Here is a 12,442-nt window from a genome sequence, read left to right on the forward strand (position 1 = left end):
CAGAGATTAGTATGACCCGAGTATTCGCTACGGTATTCAGGGTTTAAAGAGCCATGTGGAAGATTGTCTTACACCTTTCAGCTACAAAGTATATGGGTGATAAGGAACTTCCTACATCACGCACTGTTGGAGGTAGGGAGACACTGAATGTTGTTTTTTTTTATTATGATCTCATAAAATGTTATATACAAAGTTACCGGCTCAGTGCTGGGATCGGGGATTAATGTGCTTGAGCGGAGCAACGTCGGCGCCTCAGAAGGTGTCAGACTACAAGTTTGAGTGGTGATGCACACTGAACACTGTCAGTGATCCCCACTCCTGAGAAGTACATTTTGTAAATTAGATAAATTCGCGCAGTGTGGTAATGAACTACAGTGCGTATGTGCGCTGGCAGGTATGTGATACGAAATGAGAGTACGCCAACAACCATGCAGATCGGCCACTGCTCGTGAGATAATGTCCACAGTTCATCAATGTACACATGCGTATGCCGGAGTACATCGAAATTAGGTCGATGATGTATGATATTCTGTCTGCCTTCGGGGCTGAGGTAAAGCAAATGTCAAGTCCATCTCAGTGCCAGTGTTATTTAAATTAAGCAATTTTCTACAAACATATCAGATAGTTTTGTAAATCAGCACGTTCGCCAATTTGAGCATCGGCCACTCTCAATGTCCTTCATCATTCCAATAGATTCAAAGTCTGTTACAATTGCGAAGACTTCAATTTTAAGGAAATATGCAGGGAAGATACTAACATGCATTGTGAACTGGCTGACGGACAGAAGGCAGCAGTGGCTGGCTGCCAGTGATTAGTGGTGTTCCTCAGAGGTCAATATTGGGAACGCTACTTTACAAACTTCTGTCAATGATTTGGATAATGGAATTGATGGCTTTGAGGTAAGGTTTACAGATGATACAAAGATCGCAGGAGGGGTAGGTAGTGCCCAGGAAGCAATGCGATTGCAGCAGAACTTAGACAAATTGCAAGAGTGGGCAAACATTGGGCTGATGGAATACTGTGTGGAGAAAAGAATGGTCATCATTTTATTAAAAGGAACAATAGCGCGAACTGTTATCAAAATGGGGAAAAATTCAAACTTCAGGATGCAGACGAACTTAGGCAAGACTTGCAGAAGTTGAAGCTACGGGCTGAGTTTGTGGTAAAGAAGGGAAATGCAATGCCAGCATTTACTTCAGGTGGAACAGGATATAAAAGCAAGGAGATAATGCTGAGCCTTTATGAGTCAGTAGTCAGGTCGCACTTGGAGTGACGTCATCAGCTATGAGCCCGAGATCTCAGAAAGGATCTGTTGTTATTGGAGAGTCGAGACCTCATTCACGAGAATGATTCCGGGAAGGACTGGACTGGCATATGGAGAGCGTTCGGCAGCTTTGGGTGTGTATTCACTGGAATTTAGAAGCATACACTGGGATCACACTGAAACCTAACGTACTTTGAATTGACTAGATAGGGTGGATGTGGAGGAGATGTTTCCTATAGTGGGGGCACCCAGACGAGGGGACATCCCCAAAATTGATGGACCACCATTTGGAACAGAGGCAAAGAGGATTTTCTTTATTTGGAGAATAGTGCCTCTATGGAGAGCTCAGCCACGGACTGAGGTGGAAGACAAGTCCGTGGGTATATTTTATACAGAAGTTGATCGCTTCCTGATAGCCCAGAGCGACGAAGGATGTGATGAGAAGGCAGATTTATAGAGTGGTGTGGAATCCGGGTTCAGCCATGATGAAATGGAGAAGCAGACACGATGGGCTGAAGGGCCTAATTATGCTGATGGTCTTATGGTCTAAAGATCGCGTCAGAGTGAAATATCGAAATTGTCCAACACTCAAGTCCAATTTAAAGCTGAAGTTCAGATATATTTTTATTGATCTCTACACATGTATGCAGCGAAACGAAACAGGGACCAAGGTGCAAAACACAGAACATATATCACATACAGCATATAAATTAATATCAAAGCAATACAATAATATTAACAGGTAGAATATGCTGTAGATATACAAGTTGACATAAAGTTCATATACGACAGGTAGTTTTGTTGCGGATAAATCTCAGGACCAGCAGACAGAACAAATCAGGCCGACTCAGAGAATCGTTTTAGCCTAAAGGACTTTATTTATACGTGATATCACGGAGAGCCTCTTTACCTAAGAGCGGTGCTTGGGGGTTCTGTTTGTCTTTCAGACCCGCTTCATTATATAGACACAGAGTACGTGACTGAAAGCACTTAACAAGAGCATTGGTTGACTTCAAACTTAGGACTAAATTGCAACGAACAATGTGACTTTGATCTTAGAACTAGATTGCAACAAACAAGAGCTTTACGTAAATGCGGGGTCACAGCATCTTCCTTGGAAGGCCTTTAGCTGAATTCCAAGACCTGCAAAGACGTTAGCTAAATTTTAAGAGCATTCACAAGCGATTAGGTTAACCCCTACATATCCAAAGAGTCTTACATTCTTCCACAATTCCCTCGTTATTGATCCTTTCAGATCAGCACTCCTCTTCTTCCTCATAGCAGGTCCATATCCCTCCGGGAAGGGTATTTTTTTGCCATGATGTACCTCCTCTGCCCACCAGTTTCGCTTACTGCGCAATTCTCTCACCATCTGGGGAATCATAGGGTCATTTTCAGGCCCGAGTAAGGCTCTTTTCATTAAATGGTCACAATATAATCGTAATGCTCCACATACTCAGCACCCTAAAACACATAATATGCCACTATAATTATCCGATGGGTAATCCAGCTTCCCCAGCCAGAAAAACACCATCCCTCTACTATTTCCCACCATGTCGTCCCAAAATTCTTAAGCTGCTTCCCTATCTTCCTAATCTCCTTAATCTTTCCCACTATGTGTTGACTAAAGTCAGTTATGTTTTCTGAGGCATCGGGAATAAAAGTACAACATTCCTGCCCTACCGCGGCTCCTGTCCCTCCTTTTTCAGCTCAGAGCAAGTCCAGGGTCATTTTATTTTGGAAGGCTACTATTCCAAGGGCAACTACCTCTGCTGTTAGGTCTTTCACTTGCGTCACTTGCACGTCAGGTAGGGCATCAGCAGTGCCATTGGCCAATTTCTCTGGAGCGGTTGCCATATTAATCATTTCTCGCGAATTTCGGGCCACACCATATGAGGGAAATGCTATCATCCAAAACCTTTCACTTACAGTCCTCCCTCGCTTACTTCGCCTTCAATACGGATGTTGCAATATATCTTTTATAGGATGCATGGAAGGCAATATATAGACCAGATTACAGCAGCTCGTCCAGTTTCCTGGGAACACATTCCCACTTTCGCCTGGCGGCCTTGGAAGCCAAGGACAAGGTCTTTCCCCACATACCCAGTAAGGCCCATTAGGAGTAAGCGGAGGAGGACCCACTCTCCGTTCAGTACAAGAACTATGACCCAAAAATCTCCCAGCTCCCCCTCCCACCCCCCACCCCCCCCCCCCGCCGTATTGCAATAACAAATTCCATTTACAGTTTTCTGTGTATTTACTAACTCGAAGGAGCACATCCTTTTTCCCTCCGTCGGGGTAGGAAGGTACCATCCTCAATCCCCTTCGCTGACATCACAGTCCTTCTGCCAATCTCTCTCTAAAGCTGGAACAGGATGTGTCAAATAGTTTCATAAGTTGCACAGAGAGCTTTTCGCTTCCGTTCATGGGGACCCCTTCCAGGGATGGGCGGCATGCTGAGGTATCTTTACACACACCCAACAAGAGTCCAACTCTTCACCTTAATGACTGGCATATGTGTGACATAAAGACAAAGAGGTATTTCTGGACAAAGCCACACTAACTCCCCGCAGTATTAGTCCCCATAAATGCATTTAGCTTGTCAGCTCCATGCTTTCTTGTCTTCCAACTCCTGGTGCCGTTTGCACCTCGTAGCGTGAATCCATCCTCCGTTTCCTTCAACCTTCACCGCGGTTCGGGTTATTATCAGCACTGTGTAAGGGACCGTCCACCTAGGAGAAAGAGAGAGCTTTTTTTTTAGCTCCTTTACATATACCCCATCACCGGGTTGGGAAGGATGCAAAATCTCGCTTCCCACTGCGCCTGTCGCGCTCTCTCATACAGGTCAGCTGCCGTTTTGCACAATGCTTGCGCATGCGCTGGGGTCTGTTCATCATTTCAGATCCGGGCCAGTCTCTCGGTGGTGACAGGGTATAGACAGAGTGAATGAAAGCAGGCTTTTTCCACTGAGGCCAGGGGAGAAAAAAATACAAAGGTCATGGGCTAAGGGTGAAGGGGGAAAGTTTAAAGGGAACATGGGTGGGGGCTTCTTCACACAGAGAGTGGTGGAAGTGTTGAATGAGCTGCCAGATGAAGTGGTGAATGTGGGCTCACTTTTAACATTTAAGAAAAACATGGACAGGTATGTGGATGAGAGGGGCTTGGAGGAATATTGCCCAGGTGCAGGTCAGTGGGACTAGGCAGAAAAATGGTTCGGCACAGCCAAGTAGGGCCAAAAGGCCTGTTTCTGTGCTGTAATGTTTTATGGTTTGTAATTCTCACACATTTGTTCTCCCCGACTGAGGAATGCAGCCGGCCTTTTTAACGGGTTTGGGTCTTCAACCACAATATCCCGGGCCTCAGAGGGAGTCCAGGGTTTGAGTATGGTTACGTATCCAATCATGATTTTTGGCGCTTGCAGTATCTGCGAGTCCGGCACAGGCTGAGATTCCCCGCCACGGCGCGTTTGCAAGCGCGTGCTGACTTTAGATCCAGTCGCCCAGCCCTTCCACCCCCTGTCTCAACCTCTAGGTCCCGTCCTCCTACAGCTCCTGCCCCTGCTCCTACTTCTCTTTCAGGTTTGGGTGAGTTGGTGCTTCTTGGCCACCTCCATCCATTTTTCAAAACGTCCCATCATGCTCAAAATCCCAATTAGGGTCCCCATTCCCATTAGCCATTACTTCCCACTAACTCTGAATCAGGGGGATCTTAAAGCTGCCCCATAGGGCCAGCCTCCTTGAGAACACTCGTAGAGATCACTGCTAAAGTTTACAGCCTACAGGGCATCCCCGGTTCCTCTTACCACGGTGTCCGCTGGCGACCCTGGGGGCACCAGAGTGTTTCTTACCTGCTGCCGGGTCTTTTTCACAGTCTTCATTCGTTTTTCGGTCTTCTCTCTTGCTTTCAAGGTCTTTCCTTGCGTTCCCAGCCGTCGAGGTTTCGCCGCAGGAGCAGCCGAAGACGCTCGACTGCTGGCACTTCCCATTTTATGCTAAAGAGAGCAACTATACCGAGCGTTTGTATTATGCCACACGGAATCATATCGAGAGCGCTCACTGGTATGTTTCCTCTGTCTTTCCACAGGTCTCTGAGTTCAGTTACGGAATTGATCGGTAGCTACCTTGGTACCAATACGAGCACCCCTTGCCGTCCCCCTTTCAGCTAGGACTCACGGCATCAGTCTCCCCCTTTCAGCTAGGAGACTGATTTCCCTTCCCAACTTGGTCGGCGCCTTTTAGTCTTGCTTTTCCTTTTCCGCTTAGGGTTCCTTTTCTGGATCCCGCTCTTCCAGCCTCCCCCTTTCAGCCAGGAGACTAAATTGAGGATCCCATCCACGTCGCCAATCTGTTGCAGATAAATCTCTGGAGCAGCAGACAGAACAAATCAGGCAGACTCAGAGAAATGTTTCAGACTAAAGGACTTTATTATACATGATATCACAGAGAGCCTCTGCACATGAGAGCGGTGTGTGAGGGCTCTGCTTAGCTTGTAGATACGCTTCATTATATAGACACAGAGTATGTAACTAAAAACACTTAACAAGAACATTGCTTGACTTTGAACTTAGACCTAGATCAGAATATTTTGGCTGAATTTCTCCCGGCGCTGCAAACTCCTTCTTGCTGATTTTAGCTAAATCTCAGGAACATTAACAATCCCTATATATCCAAAGAGTCTTAAATTCTTCGATAGTGTGTTTTTAAAAGTTACGGCACTAATGAAAGAATTTCCCATTCGGGATCACTAATAATAGGGATCCGTTAGTCTCGTACGACCATGGATTTGCGCCTTAGAAGATTTTTCCAGGGCGCAGGCCTGGGCAGGTTTGTATCAGAGACCGACAGTTGCCCAGGCTGCAAGCCTTCCCCTCTCCAGGCCACCGATGTTGTCCAAACGAAGGGCACGAGGACCCAAGCAGCTTGGCACCGGTGTCGTCAGAGAGCAATGTGTTGTTAAGTGCGTTGCTCAAGGACACAAACATGCTGCCTCAGCTGAGGCTCGAACCAGTGACCTTCAGGTTGCTAGTCCGATGCATTATCCACTAGGCTACGCGGGATCACTAAAGTATTATTATTATTATTATTATTATTATTATTATTATTATTATTATTATTATTATTATTATTATTATTATTATTATTATTATTATTATTATTATTATTACTAGCTGCAATTACGCTGTATTAAGTGCGAAGACACGTTTTTGCAATCAGGCGAATTTTAAATGTTTCGGTTGAACTAATTTACTAACATGCCACAACTGAATTAAAACGAAACATGTCAATAAATGTATTTTCAGCTGTACTAAGCAAATGACAGGATCTTCCCTATTGACATCAATGTACCTGGGTTGAGGGGTTTAACGGCTTTAAGTTGCTCGGCATGAACATCACCGGGGAACTCACGTGGTCTGTACATACCGGCTGTGCGCCTCTTTCACCTCAGACGGTTGAAGAAATTTGGCGTGGGCCCCAGATCCTCAGAACTTTCATTAGAGGCACATTTGAGAGCATCCTGACTGGCTGCATCACTGACACTTTTGGGAATTGTACTTCTCTCAATCGCAGGACCCTGCAGAGAGCGCTGCGGACAGTCCAGCACATCTGTAGATGTGTACTTCTCACTATTTAGGACACTTACAGAGACAACTGTGTATAAAGCGTCCGAAAGACCATTCCAGACCCGAGTCAACCCAATCACAAACTGATCCAGCTTCTACCATCCGGGAAACGGTACCGCAGCATTAAAGCCAGGACCAACGGGCTCCAGGACAGCTTCTTCCACCAGGACATTTGACTGTTAATTTACGCTAACACAACAGTATATCTACTTTATATTAACTATAGCGTTGTACATATATTTATTATAACTTACTATAAAGTTGCGCATTGTACATTTAGACTGAGATATAACGTCAGGATTTTTGCTCCTTGTGTATGTGAAGAGTGTAATAAAGTTAAGTCAGTCTAATAAAGAATATTTAAATATCCTTTTTTATACCTCCGTTTGAAAATGCTTGATTCATGGGAAATTTGTCATATTTTACAATGTAGTTGTGTTTGGATATAAAGTAGTTAAAACTGGACCAGGAGATTTGCACACCTGCCCACGGCTCATTGCACAACTGAAAACAGTTACAAGTTCTCGGGTTTAAACTGCGCGGAATCGATACTTTTAACTCAGCACGATCAGAGCGTCTGAGGTCCTATAAAAGATAGTTAGATTCTGCTGTGATTGGGGCATATCGCTCGAGGCCTTCCTTACCCATGCCCAGGAATTCTGGTAACCATGGCAGCCAAGGAAAATACAGCTGGAATATGAAAACAAACGTGTGAATCATAAGCAGGGGTTGCAAGTGATCGGAAAGAAACTCAGCATTAAAACACAAATGGCTGAAGAGCTGACGAGGTGGCCGCAAAGTTAAGGCGATGAACTGCTAATCCGTTGTGTTTTGCACGCGTGGATTCGAATCCAATCCTAGTCGAGGCAGGTTTATCTGGGGTATGAAATATTGAAGTTATCACTTATTAGAATTCCGAGCCTCCACCTTTTGTCACATAGAGCGCTTGGCTGGGAATCATGAAAATCAACGTTTTTCTATTAACGTTTGTTAATAATTCGGCCATAATACCAGACGATATAGATGCAGAATTCAGCCATTCCGTCCGTTCCATCATGGCTGATATATTTTCTCTCAATGCCATTCTCCTGCCTTCTCGCCGTCACCTCTGACACGCCTCATAATCAAATACTTGTCTATCTCCGCTTAAGAATAGGATTCGAGAGGTAATGTTACAGCTTTATAAGACCCTGGTCTGATCCCACTTGGAGTACTGTACACAGTTCTGGTCACCTCACTACACGAAGGATGCTGAAACTATTGAAAGGGTGCAGAGGAGATTTACAAGGATATTGCCTGAATGGGAGTGTATGCCGTATGAGAATAGGTTGAGTAAACTCGGCATTTTCTCCTTGGAGCGATGGAGCATGACAGGTGACCTGATAGAGGTGTCTAAGATGATGAGAGGAATTGATCATGTGGATAGTCAAAGGCTCTTTTCCAGGGCTGAAATGGCTAGCACGAGAGGGCACAGTTTTCAGGTACTTGGGAGTAGGTACAGAGGAGATGTCAGGTTTAGGGTTTTTTTTTTCGCAGAGAGTGGTGAGTACGTGGAATGGGTTGCCGGCGACGATGGTGGAGGTGGATATAAAAGGGTATTTTAACAGCCTCCTGGACAGGTACATGAAGCTTAGAAAAATAGAGGGCTATATATAGCCACAGGTAATTTCTAAATTATACACATGTTCGGCTCAGGTGTGTGGGGTGATAGGCCTGTATTATGCTGTAGGATTTCTAAGTTTCTAAAATATTACCAACTGAGTTGACTCCACAGATATCCCCGCAATGAACTCCACATATTGATAGCCTTCTGGTGACAAAACATCCTCCTTATCCCTGTCCTAAAGGGCGTCCTAATATTCTGAGGTTGTGCTCTGTTGACTCTGAACTCACCCACAATTGGAATCATCCTTTCCATGTCCAGTCTACCTGGGCCTTTCAGTATTTGATAGTTTTCAAAGAAAACCCTAACTCCTTCTTCTAATCTCCAACGAGTACAGGGACAGAGTCATAAAACGATCCTCATACATTAAAGCTTTCTTTCCGGGATCATTCTCGTCACCGTCCTCTGGATTCTTTCCAATGCCAGGGCATCAGTTCTTAGATAAGGGACACAGACTGTTCATCTTGTTCCAGGCGCGGTCTGACCAATGCATAATAAAGACTCAACATTACAGCCTCACTCTTGTACTCTGGTTCTCTCCAAATGAATGTTGGCATTGCATTTGTCGTCCTTACTACCAACTCAGCCTGTGTTTACCCTTTCGGCAATCCTGCACAGGGTCTCCCAATTGTCTTTGCACCTTCGATATTTGAATTTATTTCCCATTTAGAATCTTGTCTACGCCTTCAACAAAGTGTACAGTCGGACCTCCTTATCCGCGGATTCCGCATGCGCGGATTCAACCAACCGTGGATCGAGAAAACCCAGAAGTTCTCTCTCCAGCACTCGTTGTTTGAGCATGTACAGACTATTTTTTCTTGTCATTATTCCCTAAGCAATGTAGTATACCAACTATTTACATTGTATTAGGTATGAAAAGTAATCTAGAGATGATTTAAAAGTACAGGCAGTTCCTGGGTTATGAGGGAGTTCCGTTCTTGAGTCCGTTTTTAAAACGGATTTGAAGTCGGAACAGGCATATCGGTTTATTTAGCGTCAGTTAGTCAAACGTTTTAGTATATAATACATATTTTACCTTTCTATGCATATAGAACACTTAAGAAATGTTCTATTTTAAATTCATCAGTCCGTAGGACTTGTTTCCAAAATGCATCAGGCTTGTTTAGATGTTCCTTTTGAAACGTCTGACGCTGAATTTTGTGGTGAGGACGCAGGAAAGGTTTTCTTCTGATGACTCTTCCATGACGGTCATATTTGTGCAGGTGTCGCTGCAGAGTAGAACAGTGCGCCACCACTCCAGAGGCTGCTACATCTTCCTGAAGGTCTCTTGTAGTCAAACGGGGGTTTTGTTTTGCCTTTCTAGCAATCCTACCAGCGGTTCTCTCCGAAAGTTTTCTTGGTCTTCCAGACCTCAACTTGACTCCACCTTTCCTGTTAACAGCCATTTCTTAATTACATTACGTACTGAGGAAACGGCTACCTGAAAACTCCTTGCTATCTTCTTATAGCCTTCTCTTGTTTTGGGGCATCATTTATTTATTTTCTAAGCAGCTGCCAGGAGGAGCCCATGGTTGCTGATTTTAGGGTCAAGGTTTGAGGAGTCAGGGTATTTATGAAGCTTTGAAATTTCCATCCCCTGGCCTTTCCTAACGACGACAGTAAACACGCCAGAGCCCTCACAAGCTCATAAAGGTCTGAGACACTGGTAAAGGTTATCTGAGATCTCAAATCTCTTGGGGTGCCCAAGCTTTTGATTGGTGCTCCTTTTATTCTCTTTCACTCTAAAATTGTTCAAAACAAAAATAATACACTAATCTTGTTTAAAATGCTGAAAAAGAATGTTTCATCTTTAACTTCATGACTTTTGGAGATCAGTTCATCTTCTACTCACTGAACTATTCACAGTAACAGAATCTTTGTCCAGGTCTGCCCGAACATTTGCGTGCCACTGTACATGAGGCGGTGGAAAAGCGGCACAAGATCCGGGCCGAAGAAGCACAAAACCTCAAATGTTGCCACGGAATTTTACATGCAAACTCGTGACTGCTGAGCGGGACAAATTACCACTGTCAATACACCATCCATCTGTTCATTAACGTCCAATGGCGAGGTGTTATTTTTCAACTGGACTCCACTGATATCCCTGGATACATTTTCACTGATCACTTTTCAGTGGCATACATTTCAAACATTTCACATCACTGTGGGATCCTGGAGTAAAGCATCACTGGTCATTACGTTGCCGAAATGTTAAACAATATAATTGTGGCCGGTTTGATCAGAATGCCCGGCCGTAAGGTTTTAATAAGGTGATAGAGATAAGAGTGTAACCGGGGAAAGATCGGGAGTTATTTCGGTGTAATTCTAAACGTTGAGTCAGGGGCGGAACGTATTCCGAGATAAGTATTTATTCCTGATGTTCACATTGCGGAAGAAGCTCCACGGCCAGTTACTGACCCTTATGCAGTGCGCGGGATATTTCGCCCATGCTTTAATTTTACATGGAGTTACAACAAATTCGATATATTGAAAAGGACCGTGATCCCAACTCTGCAGCAATATGCGATCACCCACCGCCACCTCGTCTCAAAACTAAACAGTATCCAGTTTTCCTGTTCTACATTACCGTCATTACACAGGACGGTTTTAACCATACTTTTCCACATTCCTGCTGAATCACGATGTCAGCGTTGTGATCAGTCCTTCCTCCCTGGTCCTTTAACTGGAATGCACTGTGCGATACCAGTGGTAAGATGTTTGACTTCTGTCTGCGCTGCAATATCACCAGAAGATCGCAGATTCGAGACCTGACCATTTTAGATGCTGATGTTACCGACTGTTTCCATCGCGGCTTAAACTGTACGAAGCAGAAATATTTGAGCGGTTGACGTGGGGTGGCTGTGGTGCTGCTCGCGACAGAGAAAACAAAGAGAAGCAGAGAGATTGAATGTGTGTGTGTGTGTGTGTGTGTGTGTGTGTGTGTGTGTGTGTGTGTGTGTGTGTGTGTGTGTGTGTGTGTGTGTGAGAGAGAGAGAGAGAGGGAGAGATAGAGAGAGAGAGAGGAAAGGCAGACTGAAAAGGTGGAACCTAGAATACTGTGGTGGAGAATTTGAACAGAGAGTCTGTATGGTGGGAATAGGCAGGAGTGGAATACAGGGGGGAGGAAAATAAAGCGATTTCACATTTTAAAGTAGGTTTCAAATTTTGCAGCACACGGTTATTCTTCCCGATGTTTGTCTGGAGGGAACATTTCAGATGTGAGCTCCGTTGAAACCACAATGCATCCTCATGGGACAATACATGACAATAGGTTTGAAGGCTGGTTCTCCCGTTACGCAGTGTACGTTATCCACGAACCTCCTTAGGTTTAAATCCGTTTAGGTTCTCCTGTAAATTATATGTAATTTCTATTATTTCTTCTTTCTTTAATTTACCTTTGCCGGGTTTGAAATACAATGACCTTTGCTAGAAAAGCGAATGTTCATTATATTTACACCTGGATGCCATGACAATACACTTGAACGCAAACTGAAAAGTTGAGTCTCAAGTTCATTTGAAGCACTGAAGCCCAAACAATGTTTCTGCCCGGGATTGAACTGGGGACCTTTCGCATGTAAAGCGAATGTGATAACCACTACACCACAGAAACCGTGCAAAGCGCTCAATGCTTTGGGCTCTTGAGCAATGACCCGTGGCGCCCCCCCCCCCGCCCTGCTCTGAAGTACAGCAATAAGTACACAACATTGCCCATCCTTCCTTCCTGTTTTCAGTTAGGACTTTATTTTATTGAGTGTAGAAGAATGAAGGGAGACTTGATAGAGGTATATAAAATTATGCTGGGTATAGATAGAGTGAATACAAGCAGGCTTTTTACACTGAGGCAAGGGGAGAAAAAAATCAGAGGACATCGGTTAAGGGTGAAGGGCGGCAGTTT

General features: G+C 44.5%; 1 non-coding gene across 1 annotated transcript; it reads right to left on the reverse strand.

Moving 5' to 3' along the window:
- Nucleotides 1-12,084: 12,084 nt before the first annotated feature.
- trnav-uac (transfer RNA valine (anticodon UAC)) lies at nucleotides 12,085-12,157 on the reverse strand. The gene has a single exon. It is a non-coding gene; the product is annotated as a tRNA-Val (tRNA).
- Nucleotides 12,158-12,442: the final 285 nt, after the last annotated feature.

This window comes from Hemitrygon akajei, unplaced genomic scaffold, assembly GCF_048418815.1.
Source record: "Hemitrygon akajei unplaced genomic scaffold, sHemAka1.3 Scf000053, whole genome shotgun sequence".
NCBI lineage: Eukaryota > Metazoa > Chordata > Chondrichthyes > Myliobatiformes > Dasyatidae > Hemitrygon > Hemitrygon akajei.